Genomic DNA, 16439 nt, shown 5'->3' with positions numbered 1-16439 from the left:
ATCTACCTCATAATGAATCAATCTGGAAATATGTCCAAAAAGGTAAAACAATATCCTATCAACAGAAAGAATGTTTAAACAAAACTGGATCATGTGATGCTAGAATTTCCCCAAGTCTTCTATCAGTATTGTATGTCCATTGCTTGATTTGAAGCCAAATTGTGACCCGTTTGGATCTCATTTAGAGTCATTTTGAAGTTATTTACTGATGAAATTGAATCCTTCTGTTGGGAGGATTTTATTTTTAATGAAAGAACCACAAATGAATAGATAGTTGTTCTCAGTTTTCTTATGCTGGCCAGAACTAGAAGAGAAAATTCTTTCAAGAAAGAAAATGCCTTCCCTCACACTTCAAGTTCTAGAAGACATCAAGAGTTACTAAATTGCCCAATACTTTGCTTGTTCTTCCAAGATTTCCATCCTAGACCCTAAGACCAGAATGGTTTGGCCATTTTTGAGAGACTATTGCATTAAGGGGGATTTGTCCCACAGAAGAAGAATGTGGGACTAAGAAGGGGAGAGAGGGTGCTAATCTAGAAAATCAGGCACCTCTGTTCTTTAGAGCCTACTTCTGGCTTTGACAGGCAAGAGAGCATTGACCCCACCACACTCTCCCAGCGACCACCTCACATCTCTTTAAAGAGTCTCTTTCTGATATGACTCCCTCTTCTCACTGGATTCCACCTAAGACTCAGTGGTAGCTTTGAGAAAGATGGTCTTCTGAAATACACATTTTAAATACATGCCCTCAAATTAGACGTCAAGAGAAACATAGGGGCAGAAAAATGTAAGAAAAAAAAAGTTATGGACTTAGAGGTTAAACCCAATCTTATATCCCAGCTCAGCCACTTACTAGCCAGGTGACTGGAAGCAAGTTACAGTAGGCTAAACCTCGGAGTCCTCATTAAAAATGGAGATTTAAAAAAAATCTCAAACATATTGCATAAGGTTATCAAGGCTAAAAATAACCCAGAAATTCCCAATACAAAACTATAAATGTCATTTCTTTCTCTCACATAGGAACAGTCAGTATTGCTTAGGACCGTATCCTCTTGGTCACAATGGGAAAAGGTTGTCTATTTCCTCAATCCAAGCTTTATTGCTTTATTACCTGATTTGCTTGTGAGTTCATTCAGTCTGGCACCTAGGGGTGGCATAATCTCTCAGTTCCAGTTATCCCATGACAATATGTTACTTATACAGACTTAATACACTTCAATTTCCACAACTGTTTGGATTCAAGGGTTTTTAGGACCCCTGATATCTCTGTGAGCAGCTATTATAGAAATCGCCCCTTATCTGGTACAATATACTAAGCAGGAAACACACCACGAATGAAAATGGATGGGCATTTGCAGTGAGTACATATTAATAACTGAGCTTAGGTCATTGAAGTTTAAAGTTGAAGATTGTTCTGTAGACGTTTGCCTTAAAGAATGTTTTATAGCAAAAAGGAGCCTGGCATGGCAAAGGAAAAGAGAGAGCCCCTACCAGGTGGTAGAATGGCCCATGTGAGAAGCAGGCAGCATGGATAGAATTCCTATATCCATAGTTCCAGATTAGTCACAGAACGTGACAGCACGTTCTCCAAGAAGCAGGAATGTGTGAACATACACATCTCTATGTCAAGTTTTGAATATAGTATTCAGTGTGGACAATTAGAAAAATAGGATAATTTTTTCTTAATTTACTTAAAAGACTGGAAAAGTCCTTACAAAGTAAAAACTACTGGATAAGATTTGAGAGGAAACAAAAAACCAGAGAAACAAGCAGGATATTCAGTGTTGCTTTCTGCCTGGGGATTCTGTAAGAGAGAACTGAGAGACTAGGTCAGGCTTTGGGCAGCCTTGGTGTCCTAGAGGGACAGAAATGAAAGTTAGGGCCCCACAATATTAAAAGCTGACTGAAATCCCCTTTTTGGAATTAAGACAGGAGTTATCAAGTACCAAGGGTCGTTTGACAATATCTGAAGGCATTTTTTGTTATCAGAAGTGGGAAGAAGAAGTACTCTTGGTATCTAGTACAAAGGGTCTGAGATACCTACTAAATATCCTGTGAGACATGGAACATCCCCACAATAAAGAATTATCCTGGGGCGCCTGGGTGGCTCAGTTGTTAAGCGTCTGCCTTCTGCTCAGGTCATGATCCCAAGGTCCCGGGATGCAGCCCCACATCAGGCACATCCTGCTCAGCGGGAAGCCTGCTTCTCCCTCTCCCACTCCCCCTGCTTGTGTTCCCTCTCTCGCTGTCTCTCTCTCTCTCTCTCTGTAAAATAAATGAATTAATTAATTAAAATCTTTTTTAAAAGGATTATCCTGTTTAGAATGTCAGTAGGGCCAAGATAAGGTGGAATCACTTGCTAGTACTCTCAAGAACAACAAAAATTTTTTTGGACACATACACACACGTCCACACACACATTCTTTCTGGAGGAATATAATATCATCCTAGATCCATAGCGACCAGACCAGTGTTTCAAATAAAATGTCACACAATCAAGGACAAACAAGCATATGGGAAGACAACAATCATGAAAGAATCAGTACTGGCAATGCTAAATAAAAAACAAACAAAAAACAAAACAAAAAAACCCAGTCTCCAGATATCAGAAATACCAGCTTACTATGTTCAAGGAGCAAAAATAAAAGATTGGAAATTTTGGCAAAGAAAGTAAAATCATAAAAAATTATGGAGCAGATTTGAGAGAAAGAAAAATTCTAGAACTGAAAAAGACAATCTCAATTAGGAACTCAATGGATGGGTGTAACCACACCTTAGAAATAATTTAATAAAGAATTGGTAAACTGGACGACAAATCAGAAGAAAATACCCAAAATGAAACTCAGACAGATGAAACACTGAAAAGAAGGTAAAAGTAGATGACCTTGTGACAACAAAGGTCATAAAGCATTAGCACATTTAATGACAGAATTTTCCAAAACTAAAGACAGATATGAATCAACAGACTCAAGAAGCACTGTATAAATATAAATTGAAAAGCAATTCCCTCCTCAACACATCATAACTAAACTTAAGGAAGACAGACAAAAATAAAATCATCTAGAAAAAAAAGATATTAAAATTAAAGGGTCATGGGCACCTGGGTGGCTCAGTGAGTTAAAGCCTCAGCCTTGGGCTTAGGCCATGATCTCAGGGTCCTGGGATGGAGCCCCGCATTGGGCTCTCTGCTCAGCAGGGAGCCTGCCTCCCCTTCTCTCTCTCCACCTGCCTCTCTGTCTACTTGAGATCTCTGTCGGTCAAATACATTAAAAAAAAAAATCTTTAAAAATAAAAAAAATAAAATGAAAGGGTCATTATAGAATGGTAAATTTTAACTCACATAGGTAATTCAGTCATGACATTGAAAGGAAAACCCCAATTAAAAGAAAATTCTGAGAATTTCTTGTGAAAAAAAACAAAAACAACCCTTTAGTTACTTATTAGACATATAAGGATCCCAAAAGGATGAAAGGAAAAGGATGGAAAAGTGTAGATGCATCATCTAAAATAGCAAACATTACACTGACAGCTGACCGCGCAAATGAAACAGTGAATCCCCGGAGATAATGACGCCCATTGTTCAGTGTTCAAACAACACACAAAAGTGAATTTCTCATTAGAAGACATACCCTAAGATCCCTATAGGTGCATGAATATAATTTAAAAGATACTTTAAGACCAAAAAAAAAAAAAAAAAAAATTACTGTGGATTCAAAGGGACACTTCCCAATTAGAAAGGGTATAACTTACCCCCCAAAAATAAATAAATAAAACAACTTGAAATTTTAGTCCCCTCATGACAGCCTCAGAATATTTAAAGGAAAAAGGGAACCATACAGAAAAATAGACTGACAAACATTATGGGAATAACTGATAGAGCACACAGGTCTATTAAGAATAGACCTAATTGGGGCGCCTGGGTGGCTCAGTTGGCTAAGCCACTGCCTTCGCCTCAGGTCATGATCCTGGAGTCCTGGGATGCAGTCCCATATGGGGCTTCCCCTGCTCTGCAGAGAGTTTGCTTCTGCCTCTCCCTCTGCCTGCCTCTCCCCCCACTTATGCTCTCTCTCTCTCTGTGTGCGTCAAATAAATAAATAAAATCTTTAAAAAAGAAAGAGAGAAAGAAAGAAAAAAGAAAAGAAAGGAAAGGAAAAAAAGAAAGAAATAGATGTAACTGGTGTACCTGGGCAGCTCAGTTGTTAAGCATCTGCCTTCTGCTCAGGTCATGATCCCAGGGTGCTGGCATCCAGCCCCGCACTGGGCTCTCTGCTCTGTGGGAAGCCTGCTTCTCCCTCCCCCCTGCTTATATTCCTGCTCTGCTGACTCTCTCTCTCTCAAGTAAATAAACAAAATCTTTATTTTAAAAAAAAAGAAAGAAAGAAAGAAATAGACCCAATTGACATATATTAGAACATAGTACCCAACAACTCTTTAAGTAGGTACAAAATCTTTTCAAAATTTTATTATATATTGGGCCATAAAGCAAGTCTTAACAAATTTAAAGGAACAGAATCCATTTAATATACTCTGTGGAAATAATTCAATTAAGCTAAAAAAATTTTTTTAATCTGGAAAACTTCTATGTTTATGGAAATTAAAAAATACACTTCTAAATAACTAGTGGGTAAAAAGAAATCACAAAAAATTTTAGAAAATAATTTGAGCTGATGATATTATTATTCATGAAGAAATCTGTGGAATGTAGCAAAATCAGTGTTTAAAACGAAAGCTATAATATTAAATGTATAAACAGAAGGATAAATATTAATGAGCTAATATCCATCTCAAGAAATTTAAAAATAATGAATAAGATCTAAAGAACATAGAAGGAAGACAAATTAAAATTGGATTAACAAAGTCAAAATTTGATTCTTTAAAAAGTCTAATAAACTCCTTAAAACTTCGATGAGACTGGATCAAATCAGAGAGAGAGACAAATAACCAATACAAAAAATGAAAGAAGGAACATCACTACAGAGCTGTAGAAGGTAAAGAGATAATGTGATTTATTACCTAAACACTTAATATCACTATATTTTAAAACTCTGATGAAAGAGAAAAAAATCTTTTTAAAAATATCCAATTAACCAAAAGTAACAAAGAAGAAATAGGATATCTGAATATTATTCAAGTATTAAATAAATTGAAGATAACTGAAACTCTAAACCACTACCTTCAGTAGCAAAATCAATCAACAATTTAAGGAAAAGATAACACCAATCACATACACTCTAACAGGGAATAAAAAAGGTAAATGACCAAATGAATTTGATACTAAAATCTAATAGAGGCATGAAATAAAGGAAAAGTATAGGTTAACCCAGTCATAACCTTAGATCTAAAAGCCTCAAAATATTAGCAACCTGAATTCAGCTAATGTGTAAAAGGATATTATATCATGACTAAATCAGGTTTATTATTCCAAGAATTTTGCAGCTATTTAATACTGGATAAACAAGCAATTTAATCCATCACAGTAGGCAGAATAGAGAAAAATGATTATCTCAGTTGATGAAATACATCATATATTAATAATGAAAAAATAAAACTCTTAACTAGAACACAACAGAACTTCTTAAATCTGATAAAGGGGTGTGTGTGTGTCTGTGTGTCTGTGTGTCTATGTGTCTGTGTGTGTATGTATACCTAAGCACACACTATACATAATGGTAAATTGTTTTTCCTCCGAAACTGAGAACAAGAACGTTACTACATCATCACCAGTTAGGTTTATACTGGATAAAAGTCCTAAGCAGTGCATTAATATAAGAATATAAAATAAATTTAAAAATAAAGTAAATATATAAAAATTGCTGGGAAAAATAAATAAAAATATTAAAATATGAATATAAATATTTAATCAAGATAAATAAAAATAAAATAATAAAATATAAAAATGAAATATAAAATATGAATATAAAATATAAAATAAATAAAATTAAAATATTGAAATATTAAAAATATAAATGTAAATGTAAAAGAAATAAAACTATGATAAAATAAAAATATAAAATATAAATAAATAAAAATATATAAATATAAAATATAAATATAAAAATATAAAATTAAATAAATGAAATATCAAAATAAATATATGTGTAAAATATAATATTAAAATATAAAACAAAAATAAAGAAATAAAAATATAAAGAGTGCTGGGGTGACACAGTTGGTTAAGCATCTGACTCTTGGTTTTGGCTCAGGTCATGATTTCATGATCTGATTTCATGATCTTTCATGAAATCCAGCTCCAAGTCCAGCTTCGCACTCAGTGCAGTCTGCTTAATTTTTCTTTCTCCCTCTCCCTCTGCTTCTCACCGCTCTGCTCTCTCTCTGTCTCTAAAATAAATAAGTAAATCTTTTCAAAAAACATAACAATTATAGAAATTAAGAATATATAAAACTTACTATTTACAAAGAATGTTACAAACATGCATAATCTAAAATAATCAAGACAAATTATTAGAATTGATAAACATGTAAAAGTTGTTGGATACAACACAAGACAAATTTCGTATAAAATTTGTTGCCGATACACACACACTTTCTTAAAATTTGCAACAGCTTAATGAAATACCAAGTACTAAAGAACAAAATAGAAGAAAATATGTGCACAACCTCTACACAGAAAATTATAAATCAAATCACTATTATGATTAAAGAACTTAAACAGAGAGATACATAAGCATATTTTTCCATTGAGTATTTCAGAGCATTAATTCAATCCTCACTGATAAACAGATTCAGTCCAATCCCATTCAAAATCCTAAAAGATCTCACTGTGAAACCTGACAAGCTGATTCTACTTTTTGAATGTAAAGGCGAAGTGTTAAGAATAGCCAACACACTATTAAGAAAGAGAACAAGGTAAAAAAATAAAAAATTAAAAAGTGTCCTACTAGATATCAAAAACATTTTTTGAAACTATAGATACTATAGCAGTGTGGTTATTGCTGCAAGGATAGGCAAACAGAGGAATAGAATAGACAGCCCCCAAAACAGACACATATGTGGACACATGACCTAGGACACGGATCTGTGGCACTCCAGAGAAGTGGGGAGAGAATGTTTGCAGTAAGTAGTACTGAGATAATGGGATACTTATACAGGAAAAAAAAAACTCCACCTCTTGCTAATATTATATGCAGTTACCAATCCAGGTACTTCGTAGATCTAAATGTGAGAAGCAAAGCAATCAAACTTTTAGAAGACTATCTTCATGATTTGGGGAAAGGGAAAGATTTTTAAACAACACACAAAGAACTACCAAACATAAAGACTGACATATTTTACTATATTAAAGCTAAGAGCTTCTCTTCATCAAAAGATAACTTTAAGGCAAAGCCTCAGAGAAGATGTATGCAATATATGTTTTTGATCAAGGATTCCCATCCGTGTATATAAAGAACCCCTAGAGGCGCACCTGGGTGGCTCAGTCCATTGGGTGTCTGCCTTTGGCTCAGATCATGGTCTCCGGGTTCTGGGATCCAGCCCCGAGTCGGGCTCCCAGCTCAGCCGGGATTCTGCTTCTCCCTCTCCTTCTCCCTCTGCCTTCCCCCAACCCCCAATGCTCTCTCTCACTCTCTCTCAAATAAATAAAAATATTTAAGAAAAAAAAAAAGTCCTATACATTCAAATGAAAAGAACTTTGGAGTCTTTAGTACAATTTAAAAATCAGCAAGAAACTAGACAGAAAAGGACATCCAAATGACCAGCACATTTTCGAAAAGATCCTCATCCTCATTACTGTTCAGGGAAGTCCAAATAAAATTACAAGATATCACGGTGACTTAATACACCCACCAGAATGGCTAAAATGAAAAAGACAGACAATACCCAGTGTCGTTGAGGATTCAGAGCAAGAGACCTGGAGATCGTGTAAGTGGAGACAGCTGCTTTAGAAGTGTCTCATTATCTGCTACTGCTGAGCAAACACATGTTTTACGACCTAGCAATTTCATTTTTATGAAAATAAATGCCCAACAGAAGTGGCTTCATTTTTATCACTTCTCAGCCTTTTGGCCAAGATCAAGTGTAGAAGGGCGTGCACTTTTGTACAAAGATGCACATCCAGCGATGCTTATAGCAGCCCTATTCCTGGTCATCAGAATGGGAAACAACTCAAATTTTCATCAAGAGTAGATGAAGATATGTCTCCAAAGGCAAAGGAAACAAAAGTGAAAATAAACTTTTGGGACTTCATCAAAATCAAAAGCTTCTGCACAGCAAAGGAAACAGTCAAAAAAACAAAGAGGCAACCCATGGAATGGGAGAAGATATTTGCAAATGACAGTACAGACAAAAGGTTGATATCCAGGATCTATAATGAACTCCTCAAACTCAACACACATGAAACAGGCAAACATATCAAAAAATGGGCAGAAGATATGAACAGACACTTCTCCAATCAAGACATACAAATGGCTATCAGACACATGAAAAAATGTTCATCATCATTAGCCCTCGGAGATTCAAATTAAAATCACATTGAGATATCACCTTACACCAGTTAGAATGGCCAAAATTAACAAAACAGGAAACAACATGTGTTGGAGAGGATGTGGAGAAAGGGGAACCCTCTTCCACTGTTGGTGGGAATGTAAGTTGGTGCAGCCTCTTTGGAGAACAGTGTGGAGATTCCTCAAGAAATTAAAAATAGAGCTTCCCTATGACCCTGCAATTGCACTCCTGGGTATTTACCCCAAAGACACAGATGTCGTGAAAGAAGGGCCATCTGTACCCCAATGTTTATAGCAGCAATGGCCACGGTCGCCAAACTATGGAAAGAACCAAGATGCCCTTCAACAGATGAATGGATAAGGAAGATGTGGTCCATATACACTATGGAGTATTATGCCTCCATCAGAAAGGATGAATACCCAACTTTTGTAGCAACATGGACGGGACTGGAAGAGATTATGCTGAGTGAAATAAGTCAAGCAGAGAGAGTCAATTATCATATGGTTTCACTTATTTGTGGAGCATAACAAATAGCATGGAGGACAAGGGGTATTAGAGAGGAGAAGGGAATTTGGGTAAATTGGAAGGGGAGGTGAACCAGGAGAGACTATGGACTCTGAAAAACAATCTGAGGGGTTTGAAGTGGCGGGGGGTGGTGTGGGAGGTTGGGGTACCAGGTGGTGGGTATTATAGAGGGCACGGATTGCACTCTCAACTAGGAGCACTGGGTGTGGTGAAAAAATAATGAATACTGTTTTTCTGAAAATAAATAAATTGAAAAAAAAAAGAGTAGACCAAATAAATTGTGACATATATTGGTGTATTAGAATATGATACCACAAGAAGACTGAATAAGAACTACAAATGACCATATGGATAAGCGTCACAAATAAGACCAAAAAGAAAAAAAAATGCACACAAAATAATATACTGTATGCTTCCATGTATATGAAGTTCAAAAACGAGTGAAATAAACAAGGTTTACATATGCATACCGCGGTGATAACACTGTAGGGAAGAGAAGGACTATTGTAAAATAGTTAGGATCATGGTTATCCGGAAAAGGGGCACAACTGCATAATTGAAAGGCCTGGTGCAAAACTAAGATATAGGGTCCCTTATTCACAGATTATTAAGAATTTCAAAACAGGGACAGCAGAACATTAAACCAAATGTGGAGCCCTCCTGGGCATGGGGTCCTAAGCACACCCATGAAGCCACCCCGGCTAGTGCACACAAAAGGCTTCCATGGTGCTGGCAATGTTCCAGAGTCCTGGTTTTCTAATAATTCAGCTCCACTGTGTAATTTTCTGTACCTCTACGTTAAAGCATGATGAAGAAAGGGGATCTTCAAAAGAACAAAACACAGGAGTCACAGTTTCAGCCCAACCCAGGGAGCCTTGGTGGCTAATGCTGAGCAGACTATGTAGCAAAAAATAAATAATTTTCTTTTTTTTTTTAAATATATTTGTTGATTTGACAGCAGGAGGGATTACAATTAGGAAGAGAGGCAGACAGAGAGAGGGGGAAAGCAGGCTCCCCGCTGGGCAGGGAGCCCGATATGGGCCTCGATCCCAGGACCCTGAGATCATGACCTGAGCTGAAGGCAGAAGCTTAACCCACTGAGCCACCCAAGTGCCCAATAAATAATTTTAAGGCACCAAATTAGGCAGCAGAAGGCTGGGTTCTTGTCACAATTCTGCTCTATGACTTGAAGCAAGTTCGCTAGACCTTTTGGAATTGAGATTTCTCAGTCTGCCCATTGTGTGTTCACCTCACTACCTCACAGAGTTATGAGAATCAAGTGATACCAGATAGTAGCTTTAGAAGAAACAAGTTGCTCTCCACCATAAGATGGGATTATTCTTTACACTTTAAATGGCCATGTTAAAATACCACCCCCACCCCCCTCAACCCCCCCCCCCCCCCCCGGACTGTGCTAGGTATGCCAGGTGATTTAAATTTAAATGGCATCACCTGGCTGCCTTCAATATGTTTCTGTTTGGGCCCAAGGGACTGCAGAGGAAATTTCCAGGCTTCACTACAACATCATGAGCATTTGGATTCTAGGCTTGGAAGGGCCAGACTCATATGTAAATCTCAGTTCCTAGCAGTGCTCTCTCCTTCCTGCAGGACCCAAGATGTGGCCACGGGCTTCCCAGCCCCACAGCACTGGGTCACGTGTCAACCAGACCTCCTAGTTGAGAGCACGCAATGGCATCTGGGAGCCGCAGAGAAAGCCTGCCTGTCTGAAGCAGGAACTGGCCCTCATGCTCAGCAATGGAGTAAGGTTCTGGTCCTTTAGGATAAAATCCCACAGTCCCTATACAGTTCTTTTTCAGGCCATCTCCAATAATTGTGATCACGTAATTAGAAACTTTTTGGCATTCGCTCAACGCAATGGAAGTTTCCATTCAGATAGGATGGATTGTGAGTTTTTTGGGAAAGGATGGAAGTGTGGAGAAGAGGCAGGTGGGCCCAAGTCTGAGAAGACAACTGAAGCCATCACTTGAAGAGACCTCCATTTAAAACAAGTGCTTTTGGGGCACCTGGGTGACTCAGTCAGTTAAGCACCTGCCTTCAGCTCAGGTCCTGATCCCAGCATCCTGGGATCAAGGCCCATATTTGCCTCCCTGCTCAGCAGAGGGCCAGCTTCTCCTTCTCCCTCTGCCTGCTGCTCTGCCTACTTGTGCTCTCTATCTCTCTGTCAAATAAATCTTAAAAAAATAATAATGAAATTAAATAAAACAAGTGCTTTTGCTACCAGTTAGTCTGTAACAAAATGGGTCTTCAGTCTGCCTCTTATATTTCCTTAATATTTCTTCAAAACTTCTAGGATGGCGCTCTGTGACCTGCCTGAATTGTATTAGGGACACCTGGCTATTTGGTGAGGGAGTCCTCTGCTTTTGCTCCCAGATTCAGAGCCTTTCCCAGCTATCCTTCTGATTTCCAAGAGTCTCTCTTGGGAGCCACCCCCACAGACTTAAAAGCTTCCGCTGGGCCATCATTCATTCATAGCTCATAACCATAACGTAAAAAGTGCTTGACAGCCTCTACCTGATAACCAAGGAACGACGGAAAACAGGCTGGAAAAGCTGCTCGAAGTGAGTCCGCAAAGAGGAGCCCCCGGGACTGTGCCGGCTGCAAAGGTGAGCGGCATAACAGAATGAGGAAAAAAGCAGCTTTTGCTGGTTTCTTACTCCTCCTCCTTTCATGGTGCGTCTCCTCTCCTGGTAGATTAGAGAGGATTCTTGGGGAGAAGGATCAGAATTTTGCTGATCAATCCCTGCGTCCATTTGCGAAGTCTTCTTCTTTTTTTTTTTTTTTAAGATTTTATTTATTTATTTGACAGACAGAGATCACAAGTAGGCAGAGAGGCAGGCAGAGAGAAGGGAAGGGAAGCAGTCTCCCTGCTGAGCAGAGAGCCCAACGTGGGGCTCAATCCCAGGACCCTGGGATCATGACCGGGCCAAAGGCAGAGGCTTAACCCACTGAGTCACCCAGGTGCCCCTTGCAAAGTCTTCTTACAGACAAAACCCTGCTCTGGTCTCCAGGACTCACACGCAGAGAGGCAGGTGGGGCTTATTAGGAAGCCAGAGGGCTGGAGAAGATATCTGGAGATCCGGGTCTCAGTCTTGCCTTTTTCTCCCATTGGTAAAGAGGCTTCCAGGAGTGCCTTCATCCCTTCGCTCCACTTTCTCATCCTAAAGTGTGTGCCATGCTGCCTGGCTATCTCCCAGGCTCAAATAAGATTCTGTGTTTGAAAGGGCTTTTCAGTGTAATAAAAGGCTAGGTCAGTATGAGTTCGCCTAAGATTCCAGAAGAGAAAATGGATATGAAGAGAAGCCATGACTCACTCAAGGTCCCATGGGTACGATGAAAATATTTTGAGAATCTTGAGACTTGGGCCCCTTTTCCTTACCTTCTTTCTAGTGTTCTGCCCAGAACAGGCTGACTTCTTGGGGCAATTATGCATGATGTGATCCCCTGGAGGGCATCACATGTTTTTAATCCATTCAACTGAGGGTCCAGCCAGTATCACCCACTTCGTGTTAATTGAAGGACATTCCCAAATGCCATTTAGCTCTTCTTACAGGGTGAGGTTGATTCAGACATTGCATCTCCACCATCAACAGGGCTGGTAAAAGCAAACTCTTGGCCCCAGACGGCTGCCTCAACCAAGCTGCATCACCACGGACAGGAAGAAAATGTTAAGGGGCTGAAGGTTCTACAAGCTGTGGAGAAGGAAGACATTCTGCTGTGGTTCCTGCGCTTAACCCAGATTTTTCTGTTATGTGCTTTGCTGAGAAGGGTGTTCTGAAAGGAACTTTTTCACCCATCTGGCCGGGACCAGGAGTGGAAGCTTCATTTTTGGAGTAAAATGACTGGAAAGGAAAAGTTCCTGCTCCCAAGTCGTCTTTGTTTCCTTGAGAAAAATGTGCAGGAGACTCTGCCCAGCACGTCTCAAAAGCTACTGGCATTTTTTTGGCCTCCATTGAACTACCCCCATTGCCTATATATAGCCCTGTCTTGTGTAAAGAATTTAAAAAGCATTAGGATGCAGAAATCAAAGAGACAATAAATTTAAAACCAATCTTATTGTCTGCAGCCTAAAGTGTTATTCAGATCAAAGGGGAGGGGACATCTGGCTTCTGGCTTGCTACAAAAGGCAGATCACGTTACCTATCAATCGCGAGATTCATCCACTCTTTCAATTTTGGGGTCTAGAGAATACGGCTTTTTTAGCTCCCAGTGAAGCATAGTAAGGGAACCCATCAGAACTCCTGATAACTTTCGAAAATAAAACAAGCTCCACAAGATTCTATAAACATATGCTCATGAGCTCTGCCTTGTGCCTCTCTGATCACGTGTGAGGCCTTCAAGAGCTCAAAGCTACCCCCATGTTGTCACCACTCTTCTCTACCTCTACCCCCAAAGCTAGAACTTTCCAATTTGCAAGTCTAACTTCATAATCAAGAATGCACATTCACATGTGATTATTTGAATCTGTTTTGCCCAAATCACAGTTCGGAACTGAGTCACCAAACGTGTAGTTGAAAACTTGCGTGCTACTTTGCCTCCATTTTGGTCCTACAAGCATAGATTTGTCTTACCATAAATTTTTCATAATAACAGCTTTGAAAGAAGGGTCCATTGTGCTCTTTGTCTAGCAATTTTCTTAGTGGTCTGTACAAATTCTATATGTGATCCAGTTCGAAATTACATGAATAAGATCTTCCTTGTAGTGTAGATGAGGGAATCATACCAATTTAAAGGCCATTAAGATCCCAAACCAGGAACCCTTAAGTCAGTACTTAGCTCTGATTTCATTTGTTCTCAGGAGCAAACAGTACAAATGCAGGATATGTTTTTTGTTTTGTTTTGCTTTTCATAGTGTTTCCAAGGGGAACAAAGAAGTAAGTACCACATGTAAGAACCTCTTGTAGTAACTCAGTGTCTCAACATAACTGTTTCTTTCCTTATCAATTCCTCAGCCCCCCAAAATCTAGAGAGGAATGCAGACAAACGGCAGTACGAATTCTGTATTGGGGACATCACATAAAGCTCCCAGCAGCACTCTTCAATTTCTGCTATGTTTCACTCACTTTCAGTGTAATGGAGAAGGTTTTCAATTACCTTGATATTGCTCAACCCAACTTGTATATTTCCATTCCAGCACAATTTTCTTTTACGGATTCCAGTGTTCTCCCTGCATTAAGGGCTTTCTAGAAACTTACAAAACAAACCCAAATTGTCTCTTTACTTATCGTCTAAACCTTCGCTTCTCACCCTTCTCACCTGCCCCAATCTTTCAGGGGAAAGGTTCTCTGCCAACCAAAAATTAGAAAGAAAAAAATCACGGAGAGATTTGGCATGATCTTAGCCTGATAATCTTCTCCAAGAGACATAATTCTTTTCCATAATCCTACTTTGTTTTTCACTAAGATTGCCATTTTGTTGCTGATGAAAGACTCTCATTCAAAATATAAAAAATCCCGGAAACAAATGGAGGGTTTTAGAAGGGAGGGGGATGTGGGGGAATGGGTGAGCCAGGTGATGGTTATTAAGGAGGGCAGGATTGCATGGAACACGGGGTGTTATATGCAAACAGTGAATCAAAGCTAATGATGTACTGTATGGTGACTAACACAATAAAAAATATAAGGAATATAAAGATAAGCAATAAAAATATAAAGAATATTTGGTAAGAGGTAAGAATGGATGGGGAGATTTTAATTTTATTACATAACAGCATCTCAGAGTAAAAGAATATTTCAGGCTCTTCAGTTTCTGGAGGGAAGTGGAATGAAGATTTTTTAATGTAGCGTTTCACCAATGTTAGTGGCCTAATTCCATTTTTTCCCACAGAATAGTTGACATACAATATTTTATCAGTGTTGGTGTACAACATAGTGATTCAACAATCCTAAACATTATACAGTGCTCACCACAAGGAGCATAGTCGCTACCTGTCTACATACTGCATTATTACAATATTATCAACATACAGCATTATTACAATATTATTGACTGTATTCCCTATGCTGTACTTTTCATTTCTGTGACCTATTTCTTTGATAATTGGGAGTTTGTGCCTCTTAATCCCCTTCACCTATTTCTCCCATCCTGGCCACTATCAGTTTTCTGTATTTATTAATCTCTTTCTGTTTTTTGTTTGTTTGTTTCCTCTTCTGTTTTGTTTTTTAGATTCCACATATAAGTAAAATCATATGATATTGTCTTTCTCATTTCACTGAGCATAATATCCTGCAGGCCCGTGCCTATTATTGCAAATAGCAAGATTTTATTCATTTCTTTATGGCTGTGAAATACTCCATTGTATGTATAACCACGTCTTTATCCACTCCTTTATCGGCGGTGTTGCCTTGGGTGGCTTTCATGTCTTGGCTTTTGTGAATAAGGCCGCAGTGAACATAGGGATGCATGTATCGTTTTGAATTGGTGTTTTTGTTTCCTTTGGGTAAATACTCAGTAGTGGAACTACTGGCCTTAATTCTGGTTTGTGAGTAGGGCCTAGTTTGCGCTGAATCCTGGGTGAGCATCAGAAGTGAAATTTTGGTATGAGTCTGGCATTCCAGTTCTGACAGCATGTCTGGGAAGGGAATGAAGAATTGAAATGTTTTGTAAAATATAGTGGGAGAGGCCAAGAGAGAAAAAATGAACCTTTCCAGCCTTTCTGTGAACACCTGGAAAGGTGAATTTTCAACATCAAGTACCAGGACAAGAAAACTCAATACCACTATCTTCTTTTACACCAATTCCTATTCTTTTTCTTGTTTTTTCTTTACAAACACAGCCTCTCTCTCTGGCGATCACTGCTATGTCTCATAAACTTTTCTGGATGCCTTCCTGCTCTCAAAAAAAAAAACAAAAAAAAAAACCCAAGAGGTGGGGTTATGCATATCTCAACTACTAACCATTAAAAGAAAAATTTAATGCTTCTCTTAATTACGATGTTGAGAGTATAAGCTGGTTTATGGCCCTAAAAAGACCTAGGAGTGCCTCTAAACAGGCTTTGTTCATTATGATGGGTCTATGTATTTATTGGGATACAATGACAAAAATGTTATGTCTTCCCCCATTAGGAAACCTAGGTTTTACTTTGATAGACATATAATTTTTCTCAGATTTCTGAGAAGTAGACCTTTTTTCTACCTCTACCTTCTCCCATGCTCCCTGGGAGCACATCAATAAAGGCAAACTTTGGCAGAAAAGGAAAAATGTAGAGCAGAAATGAATGTCTAATAATTGAAAGCATCGTGGACCTTATTATGGTTTATTGCCTTATTCGAAGGGTTGGAGGAACACACTGTAAAGAGTGTGGCACTAAATTTATTAGCATGGTTATCATATTTCAGACAAGACATAAAACTGAGGGGACCCACTTCTTCCATCCCATGGCACCTTCTACAAGAAGAGTCGAGTTATCCTGGCACAGATCCAGATCCTACTATCTG

This window comes from Neovison vison, chromosome 13 (genome assembly GCF_020171115.1).
Source record: "Neovison vison isolate M4711 chromosome 13, ASM_NN_V1, whole genome shotgun sequence".
NCBI classification, from domain to species: Eukaryota; Metazoa; Chordata; class Mammalia; order Carnivora; family Mustelidae; genus Neogale; species Neogale vison.
This window is presented reverse-complemented; position numbering follows the sequence as displayed.